Source organism: Cervus canadensis, chromosome 16, assembly GCF_019320065.1.
Source record: "Cervus canadensis isolate Bull #8, Minnesota chromosome 16, ASM1932006v1, whole genome shotgun sequence".
In the NCBI taxonomy this organism is placed as follows: Eukaryota; Metazoa; Chordata; class Mammalia; order Artiodactyla; family Cervidae; genus Cervus; species Cervus canadensis.
The window spans coordinates 47,607,789-47,616,540 of NC_057401.1; the positions used below are offsets into that span (position 1 = coordinate 47,607,789).

The 8,752-nt window shown below is 36.0% G+C and overlaps 1 non-coding gene across 1 annotated transcript; it reads left to right on the forward strand.

Moving 5' to 3' along the window:
- The first annotated feature begins 607 nt into the window (after nt 1-607).
- Nucleotides 608-741, forward strand: LOC122454657. Its single transcript, XR_006273473.1, has one exon. It is a non-coding gene; the product is annotated as a small nucleolar RNA SNORA41 (small nucleolar RNA).
- The last annotated feature ends 8,011 nt before the right edge of the window (nt 742-8,752 follow it).

The window sequence follows — 8,752 nt, forward strand, 5'->3', positions numbered from 1 at the left end:
TGGGCTTGTATCTACCCAATACTCTGTTAGAACAGACCCTGTGGTCAAACACACTTTCCTTTTGAGCAGGTATCTATCTGCACACTGAAGCTTGTGGGCTAGATTGGACTGCTGACTGCTTTTGTAAATGTTTGATTCTTTTTAATGAACTACAGTTGGTTTACAACATTTCAGGTGTACAGAAAAGTGATTCAGTTATCCATATCCTTATATATAATATATATGTGTATATATATATTTTTTCTTTTTCAGATTATTTTCCATTATAGGTTATTATAGGATATACAGATATATAAGATACAGTTCCCTGTTCTATACAGCAGGCCCTTGTTATTTATTTTATATATAGTAGTGTGTCTCTTAATCCCAAACTCCTAATTTACCCCTTCCCCTTTTCCTCTTTGATAATCATGTTTGTTTTCTATAAAATAAATAGTTTTAGTAGAACATACCACACATATATTTGTTTATGTCAATGGCTGTTACTGCAACACAACCAGCATTGAGTAGTTGCAATAGAAACTTCATCGCCAGCAAAGCCAAAAACACTTATTAACTGAAATTTTACAAAAAAAGTTTCTCAAAATCTGCATTAAGAAAGCAGAGTATCCACAGCTACCGGTCTGCAGCTGTTCTTAAAGGTAGCAGCTGTGGCATTCCACTGTGGGAAAGAAACTGTCACACAGCTCAACACCTCTTTCTCAGCACAACAGAAAGTGGGCATGTGTGTGACAGACACAAGAACCAGTGCGTGTCACCAAGTCTTCCATCTTATTAGACGTGAAACCTTGGGATGATGAGACCGATGTGGCAAAACTAGAGGAGTGCGTCAGAAGCATTCAAGCAGACGGCTGGGTCTGGGGCTCTTCTAAACTAGCTCCAGTTGGGTATGGCTTTAAAAAACTTCAAATACTGTGTGTAGTTGAAGACGACAAAGTTGGGACAGACATGTTGGCGGAGCAGATCACTGCTTTCGATGAGTATGTACAGTCTATGGATGTGGCTGCATTCAACAAGATCTAAAATCCATCATGGATCAGTGCCCTTAAATAAAAGTTTGAAAGACAAAAAAAAAAAAAAAGGAAAGCAGAGTAGTTTATATTGAATAAATTATCAACATCCTTAGAAAGTAAAGACTGTGATAAAGGAAATTAATTTGGCAATGATAATAAAATTTTATTCTAATATTATTGCTTATTTTTCCTCTTGGATGATACTTGTCAAGCAATTGTGATTTATTAAGACTATCATTACTCTCAAAGCTTCTTCAAAGCTATTAAAGACTGTCTTATGTAGTCTTAAAACTCTTCAAAATTTAAAGTCCCGTTATCACCAACCTTTATACTCTGGTCAGAAGAAATAGACATTAAGAGATAATAAGTAACAATCTGTTAAGAACTATTTTCTCAGAATTCTGTTAATCCAAATGTCAGAAAAATATTTGGCAGACAACACTAGAAGTAGTAGAAAAGAACAAATTTCATGTAATGAAATTTCAGTAGCACTGCTCTAGCTGAAAAATCAAGAATGTGCTCAAATTTTGAGTATAAACTTTAATATAACATATCATGTAGAAGGCATCATCTTCCTTGTATATACTGAAGCAATATACAGCATTTTAAATTAGGTATTGTTGCCTGCCAATGTCTCTGGGACTGAAAGCCTGCTTTTTAATACAGCAGGAAAAAAAAAAAAAAGAACAGTTGAGTTATGCTGGGTTCAATAAAGAGAACAGATTGGAGTGAAGTAGGATGGGATGGTAGATGATGAATTTTTTCATCCAGGTTAAGATGTGATAGTAATCTTTATTATAGAAAAGTTTAGTAGAAATCTGAGGGATATTGAAGAAGGAAAAAATAGCAGCACTTGGTGGTATCCTATTTAATTAGAGTGGGTTGGTTTGCAAGAGAGAAGAGAAGCTGGGCAGAGCGTACCTTGGGTCTTTGTCTAGGGTAGGAAGTATATGACGTGGATAATGTTACGGGGAAGGAGAGGGTGTGTTGTGGTTCAGTCACTCAGTCGTGCCTGACTCTTTGCAACCCTATGGACTGCAGCACGCCAGGCTTCCCTGTGCTTCAGCATCTCCCAGAGTTTGTTCAAACTTACAAACATCTCATCCTCTGTCACCTTCTTCTCTTCCTGCTCTCAATCTTTCCTGGCATCAGGGTCTTTTCCAGTGAGTCAGCTCTTCACATCAGGTGGCCAAAGTATTGGAGCTTCAGCTTCAACATCAGTCCTTCCAAAAAATTTTCAGGGTTGATTTCCTTTAGGATGGACAGATTCGATCTCCTTGTAGTCCAAGGAACTCTCAAGAATCTTCCCCAGCACTACAGTTTGAAAGCATCAAACCTTGGGCACTCAGATTTCTTTATGGTCCAACTCACTTCTGTGCATGACTGTTGGAAAAGCCATAGCTTTGACTATACTGACCTTTGTCAGCAAAGTGATGCCTCTGCTTTTTAATATGCTGTCTAGGCCTGTCATAGATTTTCTTACAAAGCAAGAATCTTTTAATTTCAAGGCTGCATTCCCCATATGCAGTGATTTTGGGGACCAAGAAAATAGAGGGTATAAATGAATACAAACTAGAAGCTGGTAATATTTAACATATATGCAGACTACATCATGAGAAACGCTGGGCTGGAGGAAGCACAAGCTGGAATCAAGATTGCTGGGAGAAATATCAATAACCTAAGACATGCAGATGACACCACCCTTATGGCAGAAAGTGAAGAAGAACTAAAGAGCCTCTTGATGAAAGTGAAAGAGGAGAGTAAAAAAATAGGCTTAAAACTCAATATCCAGAAAACTAAGATCATGGCATCCGGTCCCATCACTTCTTGGCAAATAGGTGGGGAAACAGTGGAAACAGTGGCTGACTTTATTTTTCTGGGCTCCAAAATCACTGCAGGTGGTGATTGCAGCCATGAAATTAGCAGACACTTACTCCTTGGAAGGAAAGTTATGACCAACCTAGACAGCATATTAAAAACCATGGATATCACTTTGCCAGTAAAGGTCCGTGTAGTCAAGGCTATGGTTTTTCCAGTGGTCATGTATGAATGTAAGAGTTGAACTATAAAGAAAGCTGAGCACTGAAGAATTGATGCTCTTAAACTGTGGTATTGGAGAAGACTCTTGAGAGTCCCTTGGACTGCAAGAAGATCCAACCAGTCCATCCTAAAGGAGATCAGTCCTGGGTGTTCATTGGAAGGACTGATATTGCAGCTGAAACCCCAATACTTTGGCCACCTGATGCGAAGAACTGACTCATTTGAGAAGACCCTGATGCTGGGAAAGATTGAAGGCAGGAGAAGAAGGGGACGACAGAGGATGAGATGGTTGGGTGGCATCACTGACTCCACGGACGTGAGTTTGGGTGGACTCCAGGAGTTGGTGATGGACGGGGAGGCTGTCCATGCTGCGGTTCATGGGGTTGCAAAGAGTTGGACACAACTAAGTGACTGAACTTAACTGAACTGAACATACAGTAAGAGTTGTAAACACAAATGTTGGAGTCAAGACAGAGCCTTGCTGTATCAAGAAAAACACTACAGACAAAGCAGGTAATCTATAATTGAATTATAGCCATATATTTACTAGTAATACAACATTGCTTGTACTGGAATATGAATTTAAAAAAAATATGTGTGTGTCTATCCTCAGTCATGTCTGACTCTTTGCGACCCCATGGATTGGAGCCCACTAGGCTCCTCTTTCCATAGAACTTTCCAGGCAAGAATAGTGGAGTGGGTTGCCATTTCCTCCCTCAGGACATCTCCCCGACCCAAGGATTGAACTTGCATCTCCTGCATGAACAGGTGGATTCTTTACCATTAGGAAATCCAAAGAAAAATATAGTGGTCTTTAAATGAGAAATTTTAAGAAAACTTATAGTGTCACTTGTGAATAAATGGTAGTGAAACTAAATACCATTAGATATACTGAACATAGGTAAGAAAAAAAAAGGTATAAATATTTAAATCATATCAATACAGAGAAAAAATAATTGAGTGAATCACCCCAAGTACACACAAAACAGGAGAAAATCTTGCATTGGATGGCATATATATTTGTGACTTTAAAAACCTTTTCTGTAAAAACAAAACAAAACAAAACAAAACAAAAAAAACAAAAAAACCTTTTCTGTAATATATCAATAGAGAACTTGCTCTATTCTGATAGAAAAGCAAGGGGAATAATGTTGTTAAATAAAATGAAGTTGCTGTCATTGTGGGCACATGTTTAGCTTGTTGAGAAGAGTCTTTAAAACCCAACTTGTCAAACTACTTTTCTATACAAATCTTTTACTTCACATTATTTCAGTCATTTACGTTGTTTGATAAATATCTTATTGGACCAAGACTCATCATAATGTCTGCTGCTTTCTTTTCTTTTGCTATTTTAGAAAATTGGGCATATTTGTATACATTTCTAATATTAAATAAGTAATGTTAACTATAGCAACAACTATATATATATAATTTTTATATTGTGCTTTGTATTCCCCCAGGTAATTTCTGTAACAGAAAATCATCTGCCTTTATTCTCTAGAGTTGTGAGTTGGCAAATCTGTAACTGTAGAACACTTTTATTAATATTATGGTTTTAACCTCCTCTCTCTGAGAAAACCTATTTTCAGTGAATCATCTGATTTTAACGAGACCTGTACTAACCCAGTTTTCTACATGGGTTAATAGAGCCAGGATGAGTCATGAAACTCAGCAAAGGTCTGAGGAACTAAGCTGATCTTGTTTCTCTTAATTTCTAGTTATTCACAGTTTTGCCTTTACTTAAGGATAAAATTCACCAGCAGAGTGTCTTTCATATATTTATAAACAGAGGTGAACTTTTCCATGGTATTTTATGAACATTGCTCATAATATAACCTTTAAAGTGTCAGATGAATATTTTTGAATATGATTTAATGCTTAAAATGTCTAAAATGTAGGTTTGGTTTTGAACCTTGGTCCCCAAAGTAAGATTTAGTTATTTCTATATGGCATCAAAGTTCTCAAAATTTAATTTTTGCATTGCATCATAAAGTATCCAAATAATTTTTATTACTTAAAAAAATTATTGAATTATAGTTGTATTACAGTGATGTATTAGCTTTTGCTACACAGAAAAGTGAATCAGTTATATATATTATTTTTTTAATATTTTTTCCATTATGATTTATTATAAGATATTAAATATAGTTGTCTGTCCTGCAGTATAGGGCCTTGTTTTTCATTGCTTTTTAAGGCATGATGCAATGGAATCTAAATCTACTTCAGTTTGATTTTTATATTATACTTAACAAATGAAAAGATCCAAATATAGTACTTTTTAATGAAAGTGGCTTTATTGGGGGAAGGTACTTATGTGTACTAAATTCCAGTTAGTATTTATATGAATTCACATTCCATGACTGACCCCGGTTTTTTAGTTTCATTGTAAATACTTAAAGTGTACCCTCTAACACATGATCTACACATGCTTCTCAACCAAATCCAGTCCATAATTTCCACATACATTTTCCAATTAAGAACAGATAAGGAACACATGTACACCCATGACTGATTCATGTCAAAGTATTGCAAAAACCACTACAATATTATAATTAGCCTCCAATTAAAATAAATAAATTAAAAAAAAAAAGAAACAAAAAAAAATCCCCAAATTGTATATTTCATAGAAAATATCATCAAATTTCAAAGTGTGGACTGCCCGTAGTAGGTAAGCTAGATCATAGACAGGAATCTCAGGATTCAGAGGCACCCATTTCTTTCTGAACATACTCTCTCCAAAACATTATCTTCGCCATTTCCCTAACTTCCTTGCCTGCCATTTAAAGTATTCCTGGAAGCTTGAATCTCACCATTCTTCCCTTGGAAGTGCCGCCTTCTGGCCCAAGAAGCAGGGAAAATTAATGGGTTCAATTACTCTGGGCTACAGAGTGGAGTCTATTAGGGGACAGTTGCACTCACTTATCTCCAGAGGAAAGCTGCCCATTGCTGCTGAGAATAACAGCTAACAAAGCTTTTCAATTGTAGGCTGAAGCTAAAATGGAAGAAAATAGGTCAGTAGAAGGGAAGAAATGAGAAATGAAGAGTTCATTGTTGGAAGGAGATTTGAGGAATGTCAGCTTAGTAACTGCACAGCCAAAGTGAAGAAACAGACCAGAAGGAGGAAGAAAGAAAGACATTGGCAAAAGTCTCATTGGCAAAAGGCACACTTACCCTGTGCCCTGAGCACTTCTCAGTTTCAATTCCTGTTGCTGAACCAGAAGATTTGTATCAATTCTGGGTCATGCAAAAATATTTAATCTTTGGAATGATTAATGAGATTGAACATGACCAAGTTTCTTACCACAGTTTTGAGCCACTAAGCTTTGCTTAGAAAAATCAAGCTTCATTTTTTCTTGAGTACAGCACTTTGCATAACATCATATAAAATTGGAATGCACACTTTATATTTATAGAGGTTTTGGAATATATTTGAAAATGTAACAACTTGAGTATTTGGAATAATCAGCTGACTGATAGTGATCATGCACTGTTCATCCAAATATTCACTCTTTTCATCAGCATGTCACATTTATAGGAATGAATAAGGTTACACAGTGCTTGCTTTGCCCCTAAAGCACTTATTTTGTCAGCAGTGATTGTGTTTAAGCTGACAGTGGGCCGTTCCTATTATTGTTAAAATTACTATTTATAAGCTCTGAAAGGAAGTATTTCTACCAAAGGTATGTGGGAAACCAGTTTTACAAAAAATATAAATGCATATTTATCCATAGATCATGCATTTTAAAAACCAAAAGCCAGCATTATAATTTGGCTATGAAAAATTTTTCCTTTGCTATAGAGAAGATAGATTTTGAGTATATAAATGCAAACATGTAAACTGTATTAAATATATATTATATACTAAGATCTGAATTCTGAGTGAGGCACTATGGATACAAAGATGAAAAAAATAATAATAGGGTTATTATTATTTTCTTCAATAATAGGGTTAATTATTGACTTAAGTTCTGATAATTATTTTTTAATGTTATAATGAATTTCCCTGAACAAATGAGTGACTCAGAATAAAACAGTAATTAACATTTTCTTTTATTTTATGTAACTAGGTGCATATAACCTAAATTTTTAACTCTTTGACATACGTTGAAAATGTCCCTTGTGAAATGTGTGTGTTTATAGTGAAAATAGTTTCCCATAGGTCTAAAACATATTTAAACATAAATGATTTGGAGACAGCCATTTCTGTGCTTTTTGCTCAGTATTTCTCATCTAGAAGGCTTTGATAAACATCAAAGTACTAATGCTGAAAAAGTAGAAACTTTTAGATCCCAAGGTAGATAATTTGCTTTACACACTTTCTTCAGGATTAAAGCATATATAAGTCATTGAAAACTGAAAGTATAAGACAAATCTGAAAACTGTAATATATATATTTTTAAGCTTTCATATGTGTGCTGTGTTATTTTAAGGAAGAGAAATTATGAACTAGCATTCTGTCTTTGGCCTGAACATTAAGATATATAGATATAACACATACATATGTATATTTAATATTTTTGTTCTAAGCATAAATATTGGGGTTTAGTGGTTACTCAACAGTTGAAAGACATATTGTTAAACAAGAAAATTACAGGGAAAAAAACAGATTTGGGTAGGTACTCTCAAATACTCTATTTTTTGAACTTTCTTTCCCTTGGGGAATGTGACATTGCAACCAAATTATTTCAAGTCAGTAAAATCTGTTAAGCTGCATCTTCTCTCCAGAATGATATAAAAGTTTCAATCTGTGAAACTGATTTAGAAGTAGAGACTGATTTTACTTTCTGATTAAAGCAACTCCATGAACTGGGGCTGATTAAAGTAGACCTACAGTCTCTTCAGTCCATGGAATTCTCCAGGCAAGAATGCTGTAGTAGGTTGCCTTTCCCTTTTTCAGGGGATCTTACTGACCCAAGTCTCCTGCATTGTAGGGAGATTCTTTATCATTTGAGCCACCAGGGAAGCCCAATTGAAAAATAGCCTATCTTTTTAATAAACATAGAAATTAGAAAAATGTAAGTGACAGTTATTTTCACTTCAAAAGGAATTACATTTCATCGAAGTGAAACATATTATGTTTTATAAATCAATCCACTTATTTTTTTTTAGCTTTCATTTTAAGTTAATTTGCTGGAGGAGGAGTGCTATGCCTCCTCCTGGTAGAACTGAATGTCTCTAAGGTGGCAAGGGCCTTCCCTGGTAGCTCAGCTGGGAAAGAATCCACCTGCAATGCAGGAGACCCCAATTCAATTCCTGGGTTGGGAAGACCCCCTGGAGAAGAGATTGGCTAACCACTCAGGCATTCATGGGTTTCCTTGTTAACTCAGATGGTAATGAATCTTCAGGCAGTGCGGGAGACCTGGGTTCAACCCCTGGGTTGGGAAGATCCCCTGGAGTGGCTACACAGTCCAATACACTTGCCTAGTGAATTTCATGGACAGAGGAGCCTGGTGGGCTACAGTCCATGGGGTTGCAAAGAGTTGGACAGGACTGAGCGACTTTAGGGAGGAAGGAAGGAAGATGGCCATCCTGATCTCTCACCCATCCCCCTTCCCATTCTCATCAAAGAAGGAATAATTCAAAGGTCAACCAGAATGACTCAAAAGGTGGGAAGAGTATAGCTGACTCTCAGCCATTTCCTCATCTTCTTTGAGAAATAGATCTGATTATAGCAAATGTACATTCTTTGTTTCTTTCCT